Source organism: Apteryx mantelli, chromosome 12 (genome assembly GCF_036417845.1).
Source record: "Apteryx mantelli isolate bAptMan1 chromosome 12, bAptMan1.hap1, whole genome shotgun sequence".
NCBI lineage: Eukaryota > Metazoa > Chordata > Aves > Apterygiformes > Apterygidae > Apteryx > Apteryx mantelli.
In genome coordinates, this window is record NC_089989.1 from 16581309 (window position 1) to 16608960 (window position 27652).

The 27652-nt window shown below is 43.2% G+C and overlaps 1 protein-coding gene and 1 long non-coding RNA gene across 5 annotated transcripts in view; one reads left to right on the forward strand and one right to left on the reverse strand.

The window, feature by feature from the left end:
• Nucleotides 1-27652, forward strand: part of SLC6A6 (solute carrier family 6 member 6) — a 236526-nt gene that overhangs the window by 119718 nt on the left and 89156 nt on the right. For 3 of the 4 annotated variants that reach the window (XM_067303344.1, XM_067303345.1, XM_067303343.1), the window contains exon 2: nucleotides 12810-12894. The gene's annotated coding sequence lies outside the window, so the exon portion shown is untranslated. Of the gene's footprint in view, nucleotides 1-12809; nucleotides 12895-23879; nucleotides 23902-27652 lie in introns of those variants that run through there. The other variant, XM_067303350.1, reaches the window with a different exon arrangement.
• On the reverse strand, nucleotides 9087-16477 carry LOC136993170 (uncharacterized). Its single transcript, XR_010885381.1, has 3 exons — nucleotides 16369-16477; nucleotides 16168-16232; nucleotides 9087-9647 (listed from the first exon to the last, which is right to left on the reverse strand). It is a non-coding gene; the product is annotated as an uncharacterized lncRNA (long non-coding RNA).

Consider the following 27652-nt stretch of genomic DNA (forward strand, 5'->3'; position numbering starts at 1 on the left):
AGATCCTTCCTGCCCGATCCAGCACTGCTGAAGCCAGTGGAGTTTCATCCCTGATTTCAAAAGGCTCCTAATCAGGCCTTAGAACTGTGGCCCTTTCTTTCCTTCATCCCTTAGTGCAGTTAATATGATTACAGTTACATAAGGTGTGTACAGCGCAGAGGCTGCGTGCCGGGGCTTCATGCCACATGGGATACGATCTTTGCCCCAACATGCTGACAGTCTAAGTTTAGATTCGGCGCAATGAGTGAAAGTAATAAACAAAGTGGGAATAGGCACGGCAGAGGTCACAGCAGCCAGATCACGGGTTGCCCTGATTTGGTAGGTGCATATCCTGATGGCAGTGCTGATTAAATAGAGTGACTCACCAGCTGTAGGCTGGGAGGAAGAAGTGGGGCGTTAGAAGGATGTGGCTGTGGGGAGACCTGGTGAGCAGAGATTAGGAGGAAGGTTCATGCCCAGCGGACTAGAATAGCTTGTCCACCAGTTTCATTGTTTTAAGCATTTCAAACAGGCTGGGTTAATCACTAACAAAGATGCCCAAGGGAACAATGTTGTATCAGTTATCTTCCTGAGCATTTGACTGTTTTGGTTCTATTTATTCTAGACAAAAGAGCTTATTTGTGATGTTTCATCTTTAGTCTGAATGTCTCTGATTTGGACATCCATTTAATTTGGAAGGATTCCATGAGACACCAGTGAGACTGTCTAATTAAAGTCGTGTTTTATAACCAAACATCTTTCTTGCTCCATGTTGCTGACCGCAGCTTTGGTTATGAATTGTGAAAGAATGTTAAAATCCAGTGTATTTTTCTCTTTGTGGACTCTGTTTATTTTTGTTTTGAACATTTTGACTGGACAATAAAAAATGTCAGTGATGCCAGTTGCAGAGTCTCTAGGTAAAAAAAATTTGCCTTTCAGCTATTGCATGGGAGTGATTATTTGCTTTTAAAAATTGTCATCCATGCATTTTTAATTCCCTTTTTTAATAAACTCTGGAAAGATATGGCATTGTATAAAAGCCTGTTGTATGAAAGGTAGAATGAGGGCCAAATTTAGGACACCAACATCTCTTTCATGTCTCGCTCACTTTTGCAGAGAGCAGTAGCAGCAAGCTGAGTGGAGGTTGAAAGAAGCAGCATTGTTGCTTCTGTTCCCCTTGAATTCCTTTCATCAGTCCGGTGGACTACATGTGTCTTGATGACACATTTCTGGGTCACATGTCCCTGAAAATGGACTATATGGAGACACACAGCATGGAAAGTATTCTAACTAGAGACTAGTTATGTTGACAGGCTCCACACGTGATGTAAATTTGTATATTCCTCACATGGACTTTATTAATAGCACAAGACTGAGACAGGGAGAGCCAGTTATTATTCTTTATGTAAATAAAACAGCCAAAATAAATTCTTTTGTGTTCCTTATCATATTAAACCTGCAAATAGCTTATTACCCTATAAGGCAGCTTAGACTAGCACATGAGGCCATTAGGAAATGCAGAGCAAGTGCAAGTCAGAGAGCACAGATTTCCCCCAGCTGGATTGCAGGGCAGCAGGAGTGGCGTGAAGGCACCAGGTACAGCATTCTGAGTCCATAACTGGAGAAAGAATAGGAGGCCCAGATAGATATTTTAGAAGCCAGTCTCAAGTGTAACTAAACCAAGTGCTCGTTTTGATTTTGGTCCAGTGTACTTTGCAGCACAAGAATTAGATTGTTTTCTTCCTTAGCTCTGTCAACACAGATCACACTGCCTTTCCCAGTCAACTTTCTCCCGTTCAGTGGGATCTAGATTACTCTGTCTGCAGGATAGCACTCTGGCTAGGAGGTCAGAGGGAGAAAATGCTGTTAACAGTAGGCTGTCCTTCATCAGATTCCTCTCTGGCTCCTCAGTCACTTCCACAGAAGGAGTAAGTCTTTCAGCTAGTAGCAGGGTAAGCTGTTGCCCCTGTATATGGTTTAGATACAGCTCAGGGCACAAACCAGAGTGGCAGAGATTGAATATCCAGTCCTTTGTGTTCCCACTAACAGGAAAAACAGAGAAATGTGTCTAGAGAGGCTTGATCCAATTGTTAGTGTCTTATTCCAGATACTGAGCAGAACCACCTGAATAGAAAAGACTCCTTAGTTGCAGCTCTCCTGTGTTAATCACAACCAATTCAGTTTATCTTCAGCAACACAGAGGACTATGGAAAGTCTGTCCCAGTAACACACAGACCCCAGGTAGCAGCTTACAGGGCAAATTAAAAATGGAAGCTATTTGCAATACAGGAGGCTTGGATTTTGCCTACTAGTAAAATTATTACCCAAATTACATAACAGTGCACACATTTTCATTTGAAGAGCAATTAGAAATTCTTCCTGGGGGCTCCACCTAGGAAGAGGAGTTATCTCCCATTTGTCAGTTCTTATATGATTGGTACATCCAGATGAACCATGTCTGAATATACGCAAGGAAAGGAGTACCAACAAATTGGCAGAAAGGAAATACTGGAGTCTGATTCAGGATTTCTCTTCCCAGCTGTATACCTAACTTGCATTTTGACCTTGATAAGTTGCTTAATTTTTCTCAGGCCTCAGTTTAACTATGTTTTTAAAATGGATAAAACAATATATTTTTCCTATGAGGACACTGTAGAAGTTAATTAGTTTTTTTGATGAAAGATACTTAGTGAATTATTAAATGGGCTGCATATTTAAAGGTTCACTCTCAAAGTATTTATCATGTGTAAAATTCAAAATGTTCCTCTGTGCCCTTAAGTTCAAAAGATGGAAATAAATTAGAGAAACGGTGTTTTAAGTGCTAAGTAGGGTATGGCAATAGGGCTATTGAATTTACATTTGTACTGTGAGCAAAGAATTCATCATAAGCACACCAGGCCAGCATGGTTTTCCACCATGTTTATGAGGATGATTTACCTCCTGTACAATCAAAATAAAGACACATTAGTGGCTAAGAATATTTTATTAAGTCTTTCAAGCTAACATATTTTAGCTGTAAGGGAGAAATCAGTTTTAAATTCTACTGACTTCTTTTCCTCTATGTCTCAATGAAACACCCCGCATTAAATTCCTGAAATTTCTCTGCTGCTTTAACTTGTAATAGGTCAGAAATGTCAGGGTATCCTTGAAGTGGAGCACTCTTCTCCAAGGCACTTTGTGAGCTTAATTAGCACAGTTATTTCCTTCCCCGTGCCTTCTCTAGGGGCTTTCTTTATGTCAGATGCTTCTAGGAGTTGAGAATTAGAGCCAGAGGTCAACCAATGAGCTGCTGATCGCTCAAGCTAAATGTAATTTAATGCAACAGTTCTTTTGAGCGGCTTGCAAAACCCCGCTGGATAGCGTATGTGCAGGGTGCTCCTGGATAGTGCGTCTATAGCCTCTGCTCAGTTCAGCACAAGTCATAGATGTGCATTAGTGGACCCGGCATGTCCCAAGGTCGATACCGCAAGATCACTACACCCATCGCTATGATACTTTCCTTTCACTCTACCGTAGCGAGCAAAGAAGCCTTAAAACTGTAAAAAATGAGCTTCTCTTTTTCTAAACAGTCAGTGGGAAAGTTTCTAACATCCTCAAACAGCACTGTTGTCTTAAATCTCTAACCTTAGCTGTAGAGTTGCTATAGTTTGGCAATGTAGCAAGTGTTCTTCATTTTAAAGCCTGGAACCAATTCATGTATCGAAAAGTCACTGGTTGAACATTTTTTTCTGTCCAAGGTAACTGCCTAAGCAGAACTAGTTCTGATCCTGCCTAATGATGTGTCATTAATGTATGAACTCTTTAAAATGTTTACTTATGAAAAGTGAAAAATTGAGCTTGAGGTGCAAGAAACCATTTAAAGTAGAATAAATGCAAACAATGCACATGGTCCAGTACATGGTGTGGTCTCATACCAACTCTTTTCTAAACATAGTCATTGAGTTGAAAATCAGCCCCAAGAATAGTATATTTCATACTGGGATTTTTGCATTTCCACTTGGCCTTTACCAGTCTGATAATGAGGTAAACAGTGAACTTGAGGAAGGCAGTTCAAAGTATTTGCACTCTTGAACCTGTGTCCCAATCCTGGCTATGTAAGAACTTCTGAAGATACTCACTCTAAAATGGTCATAGCCTGTGCAGGGCCATGAAACAGAAAATATTTAGCTTATAGGTGGGACAACTGAGAAAGGGGAGCCAGGAAGGGGACACTTCGACAGTGAAAAGCAGTCACAAGGATGCTGTAGGAAACAACCGTCATGGTGATGCTACTGAGACAACAGCTTTCCACCTCCCTGTAGTGGTTTTGCTAAGTTAGAATTTTCAGTGTGGGTATGTTTGCCTCTGGAAAGACTATGGATACATTTTTAAAGACCTGATAACAAAATTAAACCTGAATTCTGAAATAGTAAAGGAGTGAGGAGTCACTCTAGCCAAATATCTGTCCAGATTGCTGGATATTATTATATAAGGAAGGATGGGAAGATATAGATAGTATCTGAGTGCTGGTTGCAGTGTAACATACACTGAAATTCAGGGTGATGTAGCTGCATAGAAATTGGTCCAGCTTTATTGCCATATTTAATGCAGACACTGAAATATAGAACCTCTGTGAAGAATAGCCTCATATCTTGGGTATTGTTAGTTGATATTGTTTACACTGCATGTTAACAATGCAGTAAAACATTGTTCCTGGCAGACATCTGATTCAAAAAATACCTGCCTTCAAAAAATTTCGTCTTTCATATCTATATCCTTGTAGACAACCCATTTTTACCAAATGAAACCTGATAGCCTTGTGTATCAATTCAGATTTGAGATATTTTACAGTCTTTACAGATATCCAAATCATCTATTCACAATAGCTCTCCCTTTATCAGATCCCAAATATAAATGATGTAGGACCCCCAAAAGGTGCAATGGTTTTAAATGCTCAGTGTTTGATCGACGAGGTTGGCACAGTTGAATGTACTGTGTGTGTAGACTGGCAGCCAACGAGGCTGGGATATACTGCAGTAACTCAGGAGGGGACACGGCCAAATCTGTGATACAGCTCAGTGGGCAGCAGAATCCCTTTGTTCCTCTAGCGCTTCTTGAGATTTTGGAGTATTGCGATTTGTGAAGATATTCCTAGCCTTTAGCTGGCAGAGTGATCAGGAAAAGCAATTATAGATAATGCATTGTTTTTTCCCCCTTAATCAGAGACAAATAATTAACTAACCCCTGGCACATCTTATTTATTCAGTCTAGTTGCTGTCCCCATTTAACACATGCTCGTGTTGAACTGCCTATAACAACACGTGGTGCTTCTCAGCTGCTGTGCATTTGGGGATTTCAAAGGCCTTCGTGGCTTTAATGAGGGAGAGAGGCATCGTGTGGGCACTTCATCAAGGCAATAGTCACACACAGTGAAGAAACAGCAGGAAGGAACCTGTCCCATTGCCTTCATTTTATACACTGGCAAACTGAGGTTTAGACAAGGCAAGCATTTTGACCTAGTTTACTCAGAGAGCAATAAGGAAGTAACCTAGAAAATACCCAGGGAATAACCCAGGGAATTCTCCAGGTACAGTAGGACAATGAAGTTCAAATCTGAATCTTCATCCTATGAGCTGCCTGCCAAACCATCCGCCCTTGCTGACTGTCCACAGAGTTGAATTTTTCACTTAATGCTTTTTGGAAAGAGTGGCTTTAAAAATAGCTCGTTTGGTGACCTTAAGCAGCGGAAAGCTAGTTGCTTCCGTCCTGTGTGTTTTGCTGCAGATGGGCTCTCGGCTGCTGTCTCCCACCGCACATGAAGTTACACGCCGAGCGGGCAAAGGGGTGGGTGCGGCTGCTGCCAGTGGGTGCCTGGGCTGTGCTGGGGCTTGCTGGGAGGATTCTTGCCATTCCTACCTGCTTGTTTCTCTGTGGTCTTTCTGAAACAACACAAGCTATTAGCAATGGTTGTGTTATGTAATTCATTTAGGAAGAAAACACTCATAAAGTTAACGATCCCGTTCTCTCTGAGACAACGTGAGCGATGGGGCTGTACAGGGGAGGAGAGCAGGTGAGCTGAGAGCACACCGGGGCATCGTCAGCCCTCCTGCGGGCATGGTGTGAAGCCTCAACCACGCTCCCCTGCCAGAGGGTCCTGGGACTAATCTGTCTGCAAGCGCACAGGCGTCGCAGCAGCGTGCTGGGCCCTGTGCTGCCTTTACACTAGGCTACACACGGTTGGCATGGCAACACCATCAGCCGCATTCACACGGGGTGCAGAAACATCCCTGAATAACAGCTCTACCTGCCGCCAGATTGCACCTTCCTCGTGCTGGCGGGGGGCGTTACGGGTGCGCTGAAAGGCTTTCCCTCCCCAGCAATAAATACCAAGCAACAGGAGTACTTATCTGCCAGGTCCTGCTATTGAGAAACGGATCTCGGTTCATATAAGCAGGAAAAAGACGTTGAGGCTTATTTGTATTCCTGCCCCTGAGCACAAAGGGGCCAGAAAGCAGGCGGATCCCACCGATTGTGTGTTCCTCCTGTTTGGAGATGTAATCGGAGTCTGCATACTGTGCCGCAGCCTTACCTCATCTCCAGGGCTTGGGTTGGGAGTGCGAATGGCGGGTAGGGGACAGTGGAGGTGAATAGCTCCAGGGTGGGCAGGGGAAGGCTGGCCCGGGACGCGGCATCTCTCCCCCAGCTGCTGCTGTGCAGCGCGCAGCCGGGGAGTCGCGTTCATGGGGGGAAGGAAGAAAAAGGGTGGGGGAGGTCACCCCATTCGCGCAATCCTGACTAACCAACTGGAGAAACAGGCTCTGCATAAACAGTAAAAAGGGAACGGATGTTTCACTCCACTACTGATAAGTTTATCAGCAAAGCCAATGCATACGCTGGACCCCTAGGAAAATACACAGAAAATGTATTAAAGAGAAGTGGAGGGTCCTCAGTTAACCCCCAGCTTGCCACACCCTGGGTATCAGTGTCTGTGCTTCAAGCTGTGTCAATCATTGCTCTGGCTGACGTGACTCTGAGGTTGGCACGTTGTCATTTGTGACCACAAGGGCTCAGTCTTACACGGGATCTAGCTGTCTGAAGTGTTATAGAGATGTGTTAAGAGCAACTGTTTCAAAGGTGCTAGGGAAGATGAAAGTATGGCAGGGGCAGGCAAAGAGAGCGGGCGCAGATGGGGAGCACTGTGGCAAGGCCACGTTGTATTTGGGGTGGGAGGCGAGGCAGTGGCCTTTCCAGCTGGTATCATCCATGAACGGACCGTTGTCCTTTGCAAGGAAGCAAAGAGAAAAGTCCCCTCTACTGCCAGGTGCTGAGCTGATACTGCCTTAGCCAGGGCTCAGCCTCCAGCTCTGAGGTCTTAGAGCTCCAAAATGCATCATCCCCTCTGCCTCAAGCTTCTGCTCTGGCGTCCTGTTACACATGGAGTGTTTTGGCTGGATGGATTTTGTTCCCGGCAAGTGAGTGGCTGGGAAGTAGGTGTGTTGCACCAGGCTTATAATAGAAAGCTTACTTTGACCTCCACGATAGAGAGATTAACACCATTCCAGGATGATATAGTGCATCTTTTTTTAAGAGTCCAAAGGCAATTCCTGTTTACAGAACTACTATCTGGAGCACTGAAAGAGCCTGGCAGCATTTAAGCTGGCGTAGCAGCTGTCAGGCCATGGGGATTCCTTCCCCATAGCTTCTTTTTCAGGTGGACTTCTGCCCTGCCGAGAGAGAACTTGAAACGTCCTGTGAATGGCTCGTCTAGGCTGTTGCGGTTTGTTTTGCAAAATCACACTTCTGGTCTTTGAGACAAGAGAATGAGGAAATTCTTGCACCTACCCCTGCTCTCCACCACATGCATCTCCTCTGTTTTCCCAGGATGTCAGTCTCATCAAAGGTCATTTGTAAACCAGATCAGAGCCTCTTTGGGATGATTCTTTAAGTCTTGGGGTTTCCAAAGTTTCTTTTAGAAACTGGGTGCCGAGATCAACAGAAAGTTTGCCAAACCTTGTGAAAAATTTGTTGTTGACAGTGAAGACCCATTTGCAGTAACCTCTGACTTCCTTGAGTTATTCGGTTCTGCAGATGCAGTCTTAAATGCTTTGATCCATAGTAGTCTGACCCGTTAACCCTGATTACCTTCTCAAGCCCAACACTGTTGCCTTTTTCAGTGTACAGGCCTTGAGAACTGGGCCTGTGGTTTTGTTTCCACCATGCCCACTTTTTCAAGAAGTATGAAAGGTTGAAAGCACTCTCTGAAAAAAGGAACATATCAATCTGCTAATAACATCTACTCTTGCATTTTTAGTCGTCTTCCTTTATATAAACCAGAAAATGCAAGGTCTTTCTTTTTGAGTAAGCATATTCTCATGTCTGTGAGGAGTTTGGTGTAAGTCAATCATCTGAGCCTCAGTGAGTCAGTGGGGAAACAGAAGGGACATGGGTCTAGAGTCCACTGTCCAACATGTTCGCTGGGGCAGTCCTGAATAGAGAATATAAAAAGGCCATAAACCCAATGGAATAAATTCATTGTTTCACTGATGGTTGGATTTGTCTGGTTCTGGAGGCAAGTATTTTTACTTGCCTCCAATAGATTGCTTCAGTACATTCCTCTAAATTGTATTTGTCACTTGTTGACTGATAACCTGCTCAAAATGTTCATCTTCCTCCAAATTGAGGCACCTGGTCTGAGTTAAATGCCTTTAGTCAAAAAAGGAGTTATGCGCTGACCTATCATCAGAGCCCAAAATTTAAGACTTTTTTGGAAAGGTGGCCTTTAGTAAACACCTGTGTTTTCTCACATAATTGTAGTCTGACCTGCAGCAGCCCATGGAAGCACTTCTAGGCAAGACATATTTAGCTTCTTATTAGTTACTGCCTTATAGAAGAACTCTTGTGTTTATACACTGGCCAGGGAGCAATTTAGACTATACTCAAAAGCAGAAATTTTGGATGTTTTTGAAATATTAGAATCAGATTCCTAGTCACCAACAGAACTGACATGAAAAAGGTATTTGAATATGGAAATCAACCAACTGGGGTATTAACAATACTGAGCTCTTTCTCTCCCTGAAGGAAAGTGAAGAAAGCAGTGTACACAAAGTTGTTTTATTTACTCTAGTAAGATCATGCTGCTAATTGATGATGCACCGTTCTTCCCCTCTCTATTTCTCCTTTTCTTCTTGTATCTAGGCCCTCTGGTCTCGGAAATTATTTACATCTCTTCTGCAAACCATGACTGTCTTTTCTCCCTGTCTTGCACTTTTTTGCACAATGCTTTTGGTGCGTTTCCTCCTGTTACCTTCAGATCCCCTCCCCAAACACACAAAACTGGTGATGGTGCAGATCTTGGCTGCCTTTATTGCCACCTACACTCAGACGATACAGCTGTTGTCTGCTGTCCGGGGATTTTCCTAAGGCTCCTGCGGCAGAGCAGTTCGCAGACCGATTGAGACGTGTTTGGTGGTTCAGCCAGGTTTGCCACAAGAGGGGGTGAAGAACAGAAACCAAGCGTGGAAATTTACTGACTCTCTGAAGATCTCATGACTTCTTGCTAAATCTGAAAAATGCCAGTAGAACAAAAATAATGTTGTTTCTAAACTGCTGTGCAACCTTTCGTCATTTGCCTGAATATTGCAGGGCCAGTGGCATTTTTTTGTCAGTAACAGACAATAGTCCATCCTTTCCTGAAAGGTAGAAGATGAGGAATTCATTAGTCAAGACACTAGTTTCAAGTACAAAGAACTTCTAGACAGATGGTGGATTTAAAGAATATATATATTCAACAAATTAGCACACAGTGTGCCAACTTTGCGAAATATGTGCACATTAGGAATATGAGTGGGAGCAAATAAGGTTGTGAGGAATCTTTCTGCAGCTTCTGTTTTCAAACACTGATTTGCTAAGAAATCCTTTTCTTGTCTCTTTTTTTAAGGTAAATATGTACAAAGCTCTTTAAATCATCTGAAGTGGATTGTGGTTATGACTAAGAGATAAGGAGGGATTTGTCTGTCTGACAAACTTCCCTTCTGTTTTTAGAGAAGGCTGGTATTTTCAGAAGTGGTAAAATACCGCTCAGTGCAAAATGCAGGGTGTATTGTAGATTGGAGCTCTGCCAGTTTATGGGCTGAGCAAGAACTGTTGAAATGCAAGATACTTGAAGGCCCAGCTCTGTGTCCTGCACAAGAAAAGCCCCCAGTGATGTCTCTAAATAAAGCTCTCAGTCTTCAGCCTACAGTAAATCAATGTAATACCTATTTCTAAGTCAATAGGAATTTTGTCGTTAGCACAGTTAATATGTTCTTAGTCATACTGGACCATATCATCTATACATCAGAATTAATAGTGTTTGTTTAAAAAAATAGCAGGAGGGAGGAGGAAGCCAGGAGTATTAAACACAGAGCAAAAATGCCCTGAGTTTGTAGTATGCCTCTGGTTAGGGCACAAAGTGAATGTGAAATAATGTAATTTCTAAACAAGCCATGGCTAGAAGTAGAAACTTCAACAGTGATAAGAGACCACCAGTGCAGTCAGCTCGAGCACCATGAGAGACGATAGCCAACAGAGCTTGCAAAGCTCGTTCAGTGGATGGTGCAAGGCCCTGCCACTGCCAGTAATGCTGTGCAACTGCTTTTACTTTCTTATTATTGATAAGGCTTTCTAAAGACAAGGGCCTAGCTCACAGGCAGCTGTACCAAAGTCATGCAGGCCAGGAGATCTGCCTACTTAGGGCTGCTTTTAGGCCAGGGCATGAGGGAACAAGGTAAGAAGCTGCATGTGGTCCATATGGTGCCCTCTATAGAAGCGTCCCTTTTCTGAGCCCTTGTTGGGGCACTGCTGTATTAATTCAAATACCAACAAAACTGTAATGATTTAGAGCAGAAATAGGACACTTGCAGAAGGATAAATAACTAGCTAGATAATAATGATCTCTTACTATGCACACTAAAGAACTTGTTATAGTACACCATTTATAGCAAGACACAACATACTGAAATTTGCTATATTGAAAATCTGGATCTGGATCTGTCCAGGAAAGGGTAAAGAAGATAATCCCAAAGACTTCAAGAAAATAAAAAAATCACTGAAGATCAGAAAATGAAACCCACAGAGAAAAGCAGACACATTAAAGGCAGCAAGATTGCAGCCCCATACGTCATATAAAATGAATGCAGTTCATCAGCCTGAATTGTTCATGCTCAGACCATATATGTTCAGTTCTTGACAAAGTAATCTCTTTACAAAGCTACATAATGCAGCAGAGTCAGCTAAGAACGAGTTATAAACAAAGAAGCTATTCAGCTGTCAAAGCAATTTTCAGCTATATTAAAACAGAATACGGTGGGAAGGATTCTGCAGAGCCTTCTGCTGGGTGCTGTCCCGTGAAGCCGGTGGCATTGCATGTGTGTTAATCGTGCGAAGAGGGAGCGTGCGGGTACGGGCACCCACACAAACACATGTACACACACGTGCGCAGGATAATCACCCGTCGTCTTTCTCGGCTCGTGTTATAAATTGCAAAACGCTATTTAAATTGCATTTTCACTTTGCATTTGTGGATGTCACTAAGTTCTGTCCATTCCAATGACGTGTTTTGTTTCCATAGTAACCAATGTACTTTGGAGAGGGAAAAGCAGAAGGAGACTGAAAAAAGCAGAAAAATCAAGTAGAATAGGAGAAGTGTGTGGTGTGAACAGATGATTTGTGTAGTCGTACTTTTAACAAAGTGAACCTACTTCTTCACTAGGGAGATGCCTTATTTGTTTGTGGTTATGCCACTCCAGAAAAATTCAAATCCCTTCAATTTTATACCAATAAAATGAATACAGAGTCCTAGTTCTTCATATATACTATCCGTCATCAGATATGCTATATTTGTATTAAGAGGGCCAGGGCTTCAGTGTACTTTCTGCCACATGACTTTTGCTGTTTGCTATGTCTCTGGTGTCATTAGCAGGTGTTTCCTATCTTCATCCCCAAACTGGGGAAGGAGGCAGGGCCTGGGAAACTACAGATTTCAACTAAGGTTCAATGAAATACCTGTCAAGCTTTCCATAAAAAAGCTGTGTATGATCTGTACCTCCCAAGGGGTAGGCGGGGCAGGGAGAGGCATGCTGAAGCTATTCTATATTTTTCTTCTTAAAACAGCCAACTTGCCATTCAATCATTTAATCACTAATTAAAAATCCTGGATAAAACAGGCTGTCTACAGCTTTCTGGCGAAGATCCCACTGACTTCAGGAGGGCCAAGATTTTACCCTTTCCTTGACTGCAGACCTTGTTTGTTGTTGCTTCTTTTTCTTTTGCTGTTCTATGTGCTTTGTGCCTGATTTTTTCTCTTAAGTGAATGTTTTCCTTTTCTCAAATATTATCTCACTTTAGCTTTAGGATATAGGGTCTTGAACATGATGGTCCCCAACAGGTAGTCCATGGCAAGGCTAGTTGGGTATTGCCCACCACCTTTTCTGCTGTGGCCTAGGAGAGGATGAGGAGTAGATATGAGGGCAGTAGGAATTTCAGCAGCTGAAGACCTCCTCGAGAGCCTCTGTGTAGGCAGGCACCTAGACTTGCCAGTCCTTATTGCCACAGCTATGTGGTGCTTAAGGGAGTCCGTTGGCAGGTGTCTGGTCCAATGGAAAAGGGATGGACCAGTCCAGCCTAGAGCATCCAGCTATTTCAACTTTCAAGACTCAATACCAAGAGGAGAGCAGATTCTATCATTATCTATATGAATGCCATTGGTAACAGAGTGAAATTCCTGTTCTGTCTGCGAATATTGTTTGCTACACATCTATCCTGTCTTTCCTTTTTGTATTTACGAGTCATATCCACTGTAATTTTGCTTTCAGAGTCTGCCTTAGAAGAGACGTATTCCATTTGTGCCTGGATCTGAATGGCCTTAAGGATACACGCTCGCTGGCTGCTTGCTTTAAGGTAGGGATGTGCTGGCAAATCCTGCTTCCAGGGGGCTTGTGGGCAGAGACCACTTGACTTTCTGCTGTGCTCTTCATGAGAAGCTACTGTTGGTCACACACGGCTTGTGTATGAGGGACTTGAGCCGACAAAAATTGCTGGGACCTACTGCATTCTTCAAAGCTTAGGACACTGAAGCACAAATTGATAGCAAACACCCTAATCCCTTACCAGCACGCTGGGTAGCAAAACCCACAGCAGTTGCCTGTAGCATTGACATGATTAGAGCCCATACTGTTCAATTTATCTTTGTGTGCCCAAATCCACAGTATCTAATCCCCAGTACTGACAGTTAAGAGTCTCATGTGCTAGTTTGTCAGTGAATTATAAGAATAAAAAGAGCTAAGTAAAGGGAGATATGATTTTGCTGATTAGCTCTAATCTTGGTTTTCTTTGGATTTTACAAGTTACATGTTAAGTGCTCTCCTTCACTTCTTTATAAAAAGACAGAAAGAAGCGGTTTGTAAAACTTGTGCCCTGTGGGTAATGTAGAATTGTTCTCTAGAGAATCCATCAGTGAGGATGTTTACTATATATTCATAAGACCCCATGCAGACCTTTAGGGTAGGCTCTCAGATGTTCATTCTCTTGGGCTTTTATTGATAAGACTTATTGTTCTTTCAATGGTGGGCCCTTAGAACAATGCAGAAGTTTCAGTTTGAACTTCAGGCACAACTCTTATCACTTCTGGTTTAGAACTGGGCTCCAGGCAGAATGCAGCAAGATTTCATTCAGCCTTTTCTGTAGTGTTGGTTACTGTTCTCTGGGGAAAAGAAAACTACTTTTGGTTTTAATGTTCTGTATTAGTTAGTCTGTGATTTGTTTTGCTTGTTCCAGAGGTTGAGTGTTATCTTTGGTACAATGTCATTCTGTATGGTTATGCTGAGCGCAGAGAGGAGCAACAGAGCATCTCTCACATGTGCTACAGCTGATTCATTGCAGTATTGCATGTACTTCCCGTGAGGTAATGAAATACCTCAGCCACGTCAAAACTGTGCTAATTTCTAGATAGTAGCTAACATCTAAATGCTAGATATTTCATGACGAGGTTGAAGGCCAGATCCAGAAGGTAATGTTCAAGGGTGATATCTGTGCACAGAAAAGTAATCCTCTGGAAGCTAATGCAACTTTATGCATGGGTTAGGACGATTTGCATGACTGTAAGCTCAGGATTGGGCTTTTCCTGTTATTCAAGTACAAGGATGAATGAGAACAGTTAAAAACCTAATAAAGAGTCTGTGCAACCCAAGCGTACTGTTTATCATCTTGGTGTACCAAAACAAAATTTGTAATGTACTTTGACTTGAACAAACAATGGGATTATCCAGTCATCAATTTAGTGCTGGTTTTCATCCTTTCTTGTCTTGCTGTTTCCTGACTTCCCTTCCAAGGCTTTGGAATTTTGATCCTAATTTTCCTCTTTTGCTTTTAATGAAACAAAAAAATTAGCTTTGACTTCAGAGCTTTCTCTTGCACTAGTGGATTTGAACTTCCTAGGTGAGAATCAGTAGGAGAAGATAATACACAGTCTAATTTCCATAGAAATTTTATAGCTGAAGTGCTTACAATAATAAGGCTTTGTTGCTGGAACCTTTGATTGCCAAGACTTTGAAAGAGGTAACTGAACCAGCAAGTTCTGGGAAATATTTCCTAGATAGAAATGCAGGAGGAAGAAGAGGAGCAGAGGGACGCCAACAATGTAACCCATATAACTGAGCAAATAATTTTCAGCAAAAGAATTTCCATGTCAAGTTTAGTGTTTTTTTCTTTTGACAAATTGCTCATGTAGAAACTAAAGTTTTTCAGTCTCTGTACTGTTCCAAATTTTAAGCTTCTGGTTTTCTTGATGTGTTTTTTTTTTTGACATAACTTAGTGGTGATGAGTTCATGTTCATGTGGCCTGATTGGTCAGCTCAGTCATGCTTAATGACTTATGCCTTATAAACTCCTTTTGATTCAGAGAATTGTCATTTGTTTGTTAGAAGTAGCTTCTGCCCCTTTTTGCTCAAAGTCGGTGAAATTTGCTTCTAAACAAAAAGTTTTGTCATGATAGGATTCAAGAAGATTCAAGTGGTACATGATCCTCATGCTTTCCTGTTGTACAGGTCTGAATCTTGCATATAAAGTGTCTTTTTTGAGGATGACAACTATGAGCAAGTTTTCAATCACATGGCTATTCTCAAAAGTAACTAGAATTGAATTGAAGGGAAGATCTATCTGATTACAGTCCAACATATTCACAAATATTTTCCCATTATTTCTTCGCCATTTGTCAACTCTCCCTTTTATTTCTTCTCAATTTTTTTAAGTTTCTCTTGTTTTGTTCTCAAAAATGATGCTTGAATTTACAGTAGACAGGTTTGAATATTGATGGATTTCCATATACATATATAGATGTAAAAAGTGGTTGCTTATTTAGAGGGGTTGATTTCTCGTACTAAGCAAGAGACCAGATCTGGATACAAAAGTTGGAGGCATTCTTTGTGATCAGTCAATCTGTATGGTTGCAACAAGGTACCTTATAATGTAATTCATGCTGTGATGTGCCACTTGAGACTTGGTCTGAGTTCTTACTGGAGAATGGTTGCCTTGACATTACGATCATGAGAGGTTTCCATTCTCCTAAGAGAATTTGGGGCATATTCGTTCATTGGTTTTGTTTAAAAAAATACAGTTGCCTGTAAGATCTTTATCACCTGGTAGCTCCTTCTTGCAAAACCTAGGGCCATCTCCAAAGATATTACCTCTGCAGTGTCTGGCAGTTAGATTTTAAAGCAGGTTACAGCTTGTTTTATACAGATATTTGTAAGTCAGCTGTTTAGAGAACATTTCCCTTAATATACAAAACCTGTGAGTTAGACATTGTGTTTCATCAGAGGAGGTGTTTTTGTTAAAGAATTGCCAGAGACCATCCTATTCCCTTTTTGTGATACTAAAATTACTCTCGGTTATAATGTAATCCTGATACCAAATGCATCATTTCTCATTGGGAAATGAATTGTTCAGCATCAGCAGTATTTATGTTGTTTTCGAACTCCTGTGTGTGCTGCAAGGTGTGGTGAAATATTTCCTAGATGTTCCAACTATTCCTAAGAAAGGATACATCATGGAGCAGAAATTCAGAAACAACACCTTCTGTTTCAAAGGAGGCTACATGATCTGTACAATTATACCAGGGTTTTACTGGACCTGTATGGCACATCTTTCATTTTCTTTAAATAGATGATAGATTACTTTTCCATGTGCTGCTGCTTTCACGTGTTCATATCCATCCATGTGCTTACGAGATTTTTCCCTGTCTGCAAGAAAAAGTGACAGAAGTCAGTGCTGGTTCACTCATCACACTCTGATGCTTGCTCTCTTAGATCAAATCACTAAATATATATAAATAATATATATAAATTATACCACTTCACAGCTGTTTATGCTTGTTACCTTCACTTGTCCTGTGTTCCTGGTGCTTCAGTAAGGAGAAATCACAAAACACCAAGAGAGTGTTAGTATGTGAAAAAACTGGCATGGACCTTGATTCTAGGAAGAGCATACACACATGCTGATAAACAGCTCCTTATCTAAGCAATACTTAAGAAAGTGTTTCTTAAATAAGAGTCCTTCTCCGAAACTGAGCATTTGGTTGCTGTTTTTTTTTAATATTTCAACACCCTGCTGATTGTGTTGTGAAATTCTTGCTGGCTATTAGCCAATTAACTGAATAACCTTTTACTTGCTTAATGATTTTATAACTCTTCTATGTGAGATAAACTTGCCATTTGTTCATTTTACTTCTCTCCTGCATTTTCTGTAAAAATACTATCTAGTTTTACAGAGATTCCAAGTCTTTGAGACTTGAGTTCTTGCAACATTATCAAATGCAACAATCAGAATGCATCTGGACACCTAACGAAGTTCTCATAATGTGTTTGTGTGATACTTATAGTATTATCAGAGATAATTACTATTGTATTATTAAAGATATTGGGCTGTGGTATATTTTGTAATGTAATTTTCCACTTGCTTATTTTCCCTTGTTTATTGGTACATTTATTACTACACATTCCAGTTAAAGTCATCTTTCATTGCTCAGTCTGTGACATACTGCAGCGATGAACTGAGGTCTTCCAAATGTAAATCCCACAAACTGTTTGCAAAATAGTTCTTCTTTCTAATGGCCATCCGGCCCCTAACATTCAACTGAAGGGGTAAGTCCAGAAGTATGGTAGTGTCACCAATGACATCAAATTAACGAGTAGGAATCTTTTTAATTAGAAAAGGATTGAATAGGAACCAAAAAAAACTAGAGAGAAAATTTGTCACAAGAAAAAAGTGGAGACTTTACTTCTCTGTGATTTTTGGTGTTATATTTCATATTTTCAGGCATTTGAGTAATAGACACAAAATTGGAAGCATGAGAAAAGGCATGAAAACCATTTCTGAGGGCTACCTTAGCAGTGAGGGAGTGGGAGAATTCTCATTCAGTACAAATGAAATAAATTTCTGTCCGCAGGGCATAGGCACCGAGAGGAAAATGACTTATATGAAACCAAGGGCTGTAACAGCCTGATTTTGTTCTCTGGACCCAGGTAAATTTCATCCTAGCACAATAAATAAATACATAATATAAAGTGCAATGCTATTTCCTGATTCATGATCTTGTTAGACACCAAATAAACGTATATCATGCTGAAATGGTAATAACACAGGCTTAGTACATGCAGAGAGAATTGCATCCAGCTACTAAATGTGAAGAAAACATACCAAAAGGAAATGATTTAGAAGAGAATGAAATGCTCCTTTAGACTCGGTGATGATTCTGCTTTGTTTCCTCCGGAAGATGGTACAGCTTGTAAGCAGACATTTTTACTTATTTTCTTTCTTGAGCAAAAGAAATAAGAAAGAAAAATCCTACTGGTATTTAAACAAATTTCAGACATTTAACCATATACCATCATTATTCTGTAAGCTGGAAAGCAACTTTAAAAATTAGGATGTTCAGCAAAATAATTCAATATTAAATCATCAGTAATATATAACAATATTAGCTATATATGTATGTAATAATATAAAAAGTGTTCTCTCTTTTCTTCACACTGTGTGTGACCTGAAAATGTTTTTTCAGGCTCAAGAACTATTTGGAGCCCATGTTTGTCAAATAGCGTAATAAGAGGAGGAGAGATAACACCACCACCACCAAACGGTGTAATTATTGCTGCAGTTATTATTGCTGTCATTATTATGAATATCATTTACTGTATGGCTGGTGATTTTCGGACACTTCAGTGCTTTCCCTTGGCTCCACCGAGTTCATAAGCCAAGGACAGAGGTCAGGGAAGAAAATATGAATAAGCAATTTATAGAAAATGTATCTGCAAATCAGCAAGACCCCTGAGAGCAATAGGGGTGCGCTCTGGGGAGGACTTTCTATGGAAGGGCCCTCGCAGATGAGCTCGGTGTGGTGGGACCAGTTTAGGGTTTGGCGCGTGACGCAAGGGACTGGCATGCGGCAGAAGCGACTGCAGGTGCCGGTGAAAAGCCGAGCTCGGCACCGGCGGCTCGACGCATCTTGTGGCGAGACAGCAACAGCGAGGCCATGGGGCAGCTCCCGAGCTTTGGTGGTGGCGCTGTAAAGTCAGGTTTTCTCCATGCAGGATGGGAGGCCGGTGGAAAGGTTCAAGCTCCCTGTAGGTGAAGCTCTTTGCAAGCCCTTGGCAGTTGAGAAAAGCTCTGAGCCGCCAGCAGTAGCAAAACAGCGGCCTCCTTCCTCACCAGTGTAAATCCATCCGGCTGCACGGATCTGAGCACCGCCCGGCTGAGAATTTGGCTTGGTGCTTACAAATCCCCTAAGTTTCACACATTTGAGTACAAAACAACTGTTCTTCAGATTATTGTGTAACTGTGAGTCATTACCCTCTGCTTGGGGATGATCCAGCTACCTTGTCAAGGAACCAACACTGAACAGTGCTGCTCAGGTGAATTCGTTATACAACACCGAAAACAAGTACCCTCTGTCAGCAGCTCGTGGGCAGCCTGCCGTACGCCCGCGGTGAGATCCCAGGCCAATTTTTCTCACCGTTGCAAGGCCACATCTGTAAAACGGCTCCTCACCTCAACACCGCGTCCGTGCTGCCTTCGGGCCGCAGGCACGTTGCGACTTCATGCTGCAGCTGGGTTGGAGGCTTTCCCCAAGGAAGCCACGTCCCCAAACCTTCCCTGGTCACACTCAAGTTATCAAAAACGTAACTAGATGAACTGCTGAAGCGCACCGGCTCGGTTGGGCTCAGGTGGAGCTGGGTCAGCCACACCAGCGTGTCGGCCACCGGAGCAGGGCAGGCAGTAAGTTAAGCAGGGGTTGGGATGAGCCATGTGGGGCAGAGGTTGTGTTTCCTCAGAATCGATTCAGAGGTGTTGGGCTGAAAGGGTGGTTTTCTCACTGGATGGCCAGATCTAGAAGGCATCGTGTGGTGGCTGAGCATCTCTGTTGAGTTACAGTACTGCTCAAACACTGAAGGCAGAGGATGAAAATAACAAATAAATGGCAAATACCTCCTGAAGGATCCACAACAGCAAAACAATAAAAAAGAAATACAATAAGTCAGATAATAAAAACATTATCTTACAGATTTCATACAAGCTTTGCCTTAGGGAAGCCACCTGGCTTGTGTTTTACTGACACAGCTGTTTGGACTTCTTTTTTCTTTTGCTACATAAAAAATAGAGGAATCCGAACAGCTGTTCGGGTTAATTTTTTTTAATGCCTTCAGTAAGTAAAAATAAAGGCAAGTGACATGAATAAGCAATGTGAAATTGCCTCCAAAGATGCTTTAAAAACTTTCCAGAATATTTCCTGGACTTTGTCCACAGTGAATAAAGCTCTATCATTAGCAGAAGGGCCCAAACCATAAGGGGAAGAGGACATTTCCATTCAACTGCTGACCAGTTAAATTATTAACTATTATGGCCACTAACTGTCCAACACCTCTTCCCTTCACATAGCAAAGATTCACTGGATTGGGGCAAACTGGTAAACTTGGCCAAATTTGAATCAGTCCAAAATAACCTCATTGACTTCACTGAAGTCACTTAAAATTTCTGTAACTGAAACTAAAAAAAAAAATTAATTTTAATTAAACCTGTCCATAATCTGTTCCACTGCTTTCCAGGAGACGACTACTCCTTTTCAAGGGAGTAAGTGAATAGAGCCATCTGGATGTTTGGACAGACCTCATTTTCCCCCCCAAAAAATATCATTTTTGCTGTGTTCAAACCCATTGTGTTTGGGGGGGGAAAGCGTCAGTTTTGATTAGTCCTGCCCCTCCCTGCGCACAGCGCACTAATAATGTCCCAGCAGGTTGAAAAAGAGTCTGGTTTAACTGGGTGATGGAATGAAATAAGTGGGAGTCATTTTGCTTTTTGTTGGCCAGTGTTTCACACACCTCTAGCGGCAACCCTCTTCGTTGCCAAGACAACCCCGAAGAAATACGAAATCCAGAACAATACCCTGTGCAAGAGAAGCCTCGTATTCTTTAGTGCACGCGTTCATTTTGCATGTCAAGAGGAGCACTGCCCTCCAGATCAACCCAGGTAAGCCCAGGTGAAATTAGAAGTGATGTCTATGACTTTATAATGACTTGCATTTATAGATTGTCTTTTGTCCTAACGGCTGCCAAAGCTGGAGACCCTGATCAATGTTGTTCCTGCAGCGCAGCATTGCCTAAAGCTGTCCAAATAGTGCCAGGAGGATTCCTGAGGCTTACTATGAACATAAGTCTGGGCTGGGGCACTGCCTGCTCTCCCCAGCTTGTGTGTGTGTGCAAAGGGGTCTGCAGTGAACGCTAGGCTGCGCTGACCTGCTCTTACAGTGGTTTCTAAAGGTTACTCAGAAAACTGCATGCACGTTAATGCAGCCTTAAAGCTCTTTTTGCTTAATAATTGGGACTGGACTGAGCTGTGCTTGGTCTTTAGGTCAAGGGAAATATAAACGTGACTTAAGCCTCTTTACTTAAGGTCTTGGCTCAATGCAGGACAGTGGAAGGTCTGGGACTCTGGATTTGTTAATGCTTATTTATTTAACCCCAATGAATGTAAATTGGACAAAGGTCCAAGAGTTCAGAATAAACATCTTCAGAGGCTCTTAGGGTATCCTCTTGCAAAGGCTGGCCTCAGGAACTTTTCTGTTTCTAAGAGAGCTGCTATGCACAGTTTGCAAATATAACCCTCGCTTTTCCAAATTCTCTCCAGATCGCCTTTAAGCCTCCCATTTTATTCTCAGTGGCAGATAACAAGTGATCATTATTCTCCGAAGCATGCTAGGAATACTTTTGTTTACCACACTTGCAGTTGGCATTGACTTCCCCGTTAGGAATGGCTGCACCAGCAGGAAGCCTCTGTGATCTCGGTCTCCGTTTTGCTAAAGTCAGTCAGTAAACATAGGAGCAGCAATTGGAGCCAGGGACACTGGTTTCTGCACAGCACTGCATCCATTTCACTGTGCCCCCAGTGTGAAGACAAATCCATTTTAGCCTCCCTTGAGTCACAGCAGCATCACAGAGATAAGCAGGAGAAACGGCATCATCCTTTGACTCCCTTTCATTCCTCGGCCTTCCACTCCCCTCGGTCTCTCCTTGCACATCAGCTGCATGTTGGGATGTTCCCAGCAGAAAACTTGGCAGCGTTACAGGTGTATCCTGCTGAACTTAGACAGGTGTTAGTCTTTACGTGGGCAGGGAGGCCTGTGGGACTGTAGCCTCCTCTCTTCTACTACACCCTGGAACCATATCACATTCCTCCTTTTGTGATTGCAAGCTGGGATCCAACAGCTCCAGGACTTTTGGCTCTAAAGGCAACTAGCAAGCTGTAGTAGCAAGCAGTGTGGTGTAGCAGGAGCACCAAACCAGCAGAGCAAAACAGTTGGTGCTGACGACCCTGTGACTACATTATTGACGTTTGGGGGTTTTAATGTGAGACTGGCACTACCTTAGTCCTATAGACTGAACTCCCATTAGCAGCTGGAAAGCATTTTTAGTTTAATTTCTTCTTTAAGGACTCCAGTTTGAAACTGCTGCAATATGAACCAAAGCACGGTAACTCAGGGATTCACTTCTAAAGCACATTCCTAATCCAAACTAAAACTTGAGTGTAGGTTAGCATTTTAGAAGCAGAGGCTCAAACAACACGATACTGAGAAGAGATGGTGTCATATATTTGACCACCATGGCTAGGAGCTGATGGCTGTGAAGCAGACCATGTTCTGCTTTGATGGCTCTACTAGCATTTCATGGAGCTTCAGCTTTCCTTTCAGTTTTTCTTGCTGGCTGTGGGGGAAGGAGCCTTGTAAATGAGACATGGGGCTGTACTTGAAGCAGCAGCACTGGAAGCAGCAGTTCTGTCCTCACCCTCATTTGTCTCCGTGAGGTGCTAACTCTGCACGGTACTGAGAAGCATCTTGCCTCCATCGTATTAAGAGCCACATCCCGTTCAAGTTTCGGGTGAGGAGTCCCTGAGCTCAGGCCACTCTCTGCTCCCTTTTTAACACCCTATGAACAAATTACTGAAAAATTCTTGCTGCTCAGGAACAAAGGTAGTATGTGAAAGAACTGTAATTTCATAAAACATCAAGTGGGAGTTTAAGCTATTATAGAACATCCCGTTCCAAAAGGAAATAAATGACAGTCTGATGCTGCCAGGTAGTAGTGACGTCCGTGGCTGCAGTGTGAGTCAGGCTGTACGAGATTCAGATATGGACCTAGAGGGAAAACATTTGTGGCAGCAGGACTGATCACATGCTCATAGATGGAATTACCTCAGCTCATTTTTCTTTCGGGTATTAATATATTTGCTACACTTCTTGAGTGAAAGACAAGTAACGGCACTGAGCAAAAGTTGCATGTAGGAGACGTTCTATCTGTCTCTTCTTGCGGCCTCCTGCTTCCCACCCACACTCCTGCATAGACAGTGATAATGTATCACGAGCCTTTTGGTATATCACTGGTTAGTTCAGTAAAATGGAATGTGCTGTTGTTATTGTTGTTGTTATTTGTATTATTTGGAATCCCAAAGCATGCCCCTTTCCAAAGGCACAGGTCCATGAATGGGACAATTAAGTGAATTACTAGGAAAATATTTTGTTTATCACTGAAGTGGTGTCTCACTTTAATAGTTTACAGCTCGGTTGAATGCTTGTGTTCATTTAAAAATGAAAACTGAATCCTAAGGATCCTTTTAAGGCTCTAAAGGACTCTGTAGAGCAAATTATCTGGTATGTGGGGGATGTGTAATGATGTATAAATTGTGAAATGAATTGGCTGTTTACTGGAAAGTTACGGTGATCTCGTGGATCATGTCAGTTCAAGATAAGAAGCCCTGGCCATGGTTTGAGGACAAGGAAGCTTTGGTAATAATGCTTCCTTGAGGTGTTCCCATTCTACATATTTTTCCCACCATTTATCCCAGCGCAGCCTCTCCTGGTTGTGTCCAAATGACTCTGTGTGTGGCTCTGTAGCGAACCATATCAGGAACAGATCTGGGTTGAAAACTGCCAACAAAACATCCTGTAAAATAGGAAGGATTTTGTTTGGTTTTTTTTTTTTTCTGTAATTTATTTCAACTGGATTGGTTCCCTGATCGACTTTGCAGCGTGGCCCCTAGGAACAACTGCCCTGGCCCAGCTGAAAGGCCCCAGTGTTGTGTGGCAGCAGGGAAAAGGCAGACGGGGGCTGGTGGCGGGAACTCTCTGTGACAGCGTTGCCACCAAAGTCTGCAAATCAGTAAACCGTAGCCTGTGAAACGTTACTTCATTCAGCAGCAAAACAGAACAGCTGCTGTGCCTCCAGAAAGAAAAGAAAAGGGGATGTTGTGTGGCTGCAGCATGCCTCTCTGCCAGGACTCGACGACAAACTGGGCGAAGGATTTGGGTTTTGTGCTACTGAAGTCTCACAGATGAAAAGGGCCTCGGATGGCAGCAGCAGCCACCAGGTATTTCCCACCTCTTGTGCTGGAATCTCATACAAGTGCTTGACCTTTTAATGGGGGTTCAGTCAAATCTGAAGCAGAACTGCAAGTCAGAGGTGTATTCTAACCCCCAAACGAGACCAAAATAGTGAGCTCAAATTAATGATCCAGAGCAAAAGCAGAACTCTCCTTGCTCTGAAACTGAGAAGTTTGTTTTGTGCCTATCTCTGTATAATTGCCTTATTGCCTTATTTATATTTTTAAAGCAATGCTGTGCTTTGCTGGGAGGGAGCTCTCCCAGTCGCCTTCCCTAGTGGACATGGAGTGAGCTTTGCTGGTATCACTTAAACCAAGTCCGTGAGTGGACAAACCACTCTGGGACAGCTCTAATTTCAACCAATGCTAGCAGTAACGAGAGGGTGGAAAAATGCTCTATTACAGACTCTGCCTATAGCAAAGCCCTGGGAAACTGGCTGCTCCTGCCACCAAGGGGAGGTGACTGGTTTGAAGTCCGTGGAGCACATATCTCCCCAAAACGGCATGACCAGAGCTGGAACTGTCTCCCCGACTCATCATTATCTGCCACATCCTCCTCCTCCTCCCCTCCTCTGCCCTGGCATGGGCAGCCCTCCCCTCTTATCACTGAGGTGGCAACGTTTTGTTTGTACAGCTGAGGGCTCTTGAGCTGACTGCGTGCGTCCGTCAAGGTCATGAAGTCGTTTGGTTCCCTGACCGAGATACCTGTAATAGCCTCTGGCTAGAGCTACGGGGCTGTGCTGCTCTCGGTGTAGTTTGCAGCCCTGGAGGGATCATTTTACTGCAGTACTACAAAGCGCAGCTTTCCTGGAAAAGGGAACGGTTTGCCTGTATTGCAGAATGGTAATTTTATGCCCATAAAGAGCTCTTATTATAGCCTTAAAGCAGTCCTGAAATGCAGCCCCACCCTCTCCGTCCCCGTCTCAGGTGAAGTGCCAACACCATCAAATGAAGAGGTGTTCGCAGCCGTCCCGGGGTAGCGTCACCTGGCTGGCGCAGGTAGCGATGGCCGGGAAGGCTCTCGCGTGCGGCCCTGCCGGTGTCCCCCCCTCCGGGGCCGCCAGGGGAGCGGGCTGGCTGCTAGCAGGTGTGAGAGACGGGGCCGCTGCGCCTGCCGCTCTGGCGGGCCGGGCAGGCGTTCCCGGCAACAGATCGCTTTCTGTGCCGGGCGGGAGGCGAGGCGCCGTCAGCACGTGACCGAGCTGTACTTTCAGTCCTCTGCCGTCCCCGGTGAACAGTCGCAGCCGTTATAGTGGGCACAAAGCTCCAAAGAGAGCCTGCCGGGCCGCGTGCGTGCGGCGCGCTGCGCGAGGGCTGATGTCACCCGCCCCGAGCCCGGCGGGGTGACTCATGCGGGGCGGCCGCCAGGCCCGCAGGAACAGAGGGTTCTTCATGGGCCCGCAGGAAAACATGCGCCAGCGTGGGAGGAGGCGCGCGGAGGGCGGCGGGGAGCGAGGAATGAGGCAAAGGTGCTGGAATGACCCTCCCGCCTGGGCGCTGGCTGTGGCCACACCTCAGCCCCGAGCGCCGAGGGTTGGAAGGAGGTCACCTCCTGTTTGGATTTCTTCCCTTGGGTTGTTTTGAACAATTCTGCCCTTATTTTAACAAAGGATCGAGAGGGTGGGAGGGTCGGCTTTTATTTTTGAGGAATTCCCCACGACTTGGGCTGCCTGAATGAGTCAGGGGCAGGAGAGCCGGAGCAGAGGAGGAAACTGCGTGCCCGGGAACGAGACACAGGCACGGACATCAGACTCCCCAGACGCCAGAGGTGCTCTGGGCAGTCAAGGCCAAGACACATCACGTCGTGAACATACCTCTGCAGGGGCATCTTGCTGCCCCTAATTAGCAGACAGCTCTTCTGTGGCAGCAGGATTGATGGAGTTGTGCGGCACCAAGGCAATGTTTTTAGCAAGGAGGAAGGTGAAGCAGGTTACACGAATGAGCACAAGTGTAGTTTAACCTCTTGTCACCAGCGAAGGGAGGCATCTTCTGGTGCCTGCTGGATTTGTTAAGGTGGAAGGCAAGGAAGATGCTCAGGGTCTGCTTTCAGCGCTGATGCTGACTGCCTCTCGGGCAGGGGACTCGCAGCCCCGCTCCTCGGTCTGTAAAGTGGAATTCCTAAAAGTGACTATGCCTGCCATCATGTTGACGTGAATCGTAATTTCTGACCATTTCCAAAAGTCTTTGAGATTGCCTGAAGAAAAACATCAAGTACTGACGATGATAGAGTTTATTATATCTAATTATACGAACCCTGGAATCGGCTATTTCCCCTTTCTTCTGTCATTCTGATATAATTGGAGACAGGAAGACACTCACAAAAGAAATACTGTTTCTGTGAGCCATCCAATCCAACCCATTTTTGCAGATTTTTGCTGAAGGTTCAGAACCAGCAAATTGAAATCATTGAAATATTCCCACAGACTTTGGCTTGTTTACATAAAGTCTAAACTGGCCACTCCATGTGATTTTTCTAAATAGTTCTTTTATGTCTACAAGGAACCAAATGAAATCTCCAGATTTAAATGTCATTGAACTGTAGGGCTTTGGAAATCCAGATTCAGCTGCAGATTAGGACTTTGGAGCTTGAAGTTAAGATTTCTTATTGTGAGTGCATATGTTGGAAATCAGGATGAATAGTAAACATGCAATCTACATTTAATTAGGAGTCATACAAAATCAAAACGGATAGGGAATTACATTCATGGACAGGCAGACAGAAGCAATGAGTGTGGTTTTCTGTAGATGTGAGGTTACACTTGAATAAGTTGATGTGGTTGTCAGGATTTTATAAAAATGCTCACAAACTGCAAAGTTGCATGAATTTTCTCATGACCAGAGATTCATGCCATGCTGTGTTTACTGTTTGCTATTCACTACTATCACTTTTCACTCATAAAGTTAGGAAAACAATATCAGGTGACAGGCATGATCGATCAACATATCTAATGAATAGCCAGTACTGAATAGTTGGAGCAAAGGGCTGATGAATGCCTTAGTGATAGAAAGTGTTGGGCCATGATTGTTTGTGGATATGTTTGAGAAATATCAGCTTTCATTTTCAAATGATTTGCTAACTAAAAAAGGGCCATGTGCTGAATTTGCAATTAATATTATTTTAAAGAATAGATCAAACAGCTCTAGCAGATTTCCTCTAACTGACAAGTTCCATTAAACAAGAAAGCTCATTCTTAGTAGGAGATTTTAATATAACACTGAGAACAGAGAACAAAACAATGAATGGAAACATATCAGCAGTCAATTTCCTGAGTATTCAGCCTGCATTATACTTTGTTCTTTGCTACAGCCACAGCTCTGTAATTATCAAGCGTATTCAAGGGACTTTTTCCTATTGACACTCAGCATGAGCGTGGCTGGAAAGAGATTAAGCTTTTGTGGCAGCCATTTGAGTTTGTCTAACTAAAAACAACCTGCAAGGCCATGGGCAACTGTATGTCTCAGAGGATTTGTGCTGGTCTGCAGAACCTGTGGGTCGCAGGTTTGGGTGTACATGTTGGTAACACGTGAGACTTGCAGCGCTGTAATGACTGCTTGGTACTTGCTGGCAGTTACTTGCGCCTGTTACTTGCTGGCAGAATCAGCATGCTCAAGAAGCAATGAATGATGATGGGGTAAATACCTGAAGTTGTTCCTCTGTTGCATGATTAAGATATATTTGTTGGACAAAGGATGGGCATCTTGTCCTTGGAAAAGGCGCTTTGCTCCTCTAGGACTTCAT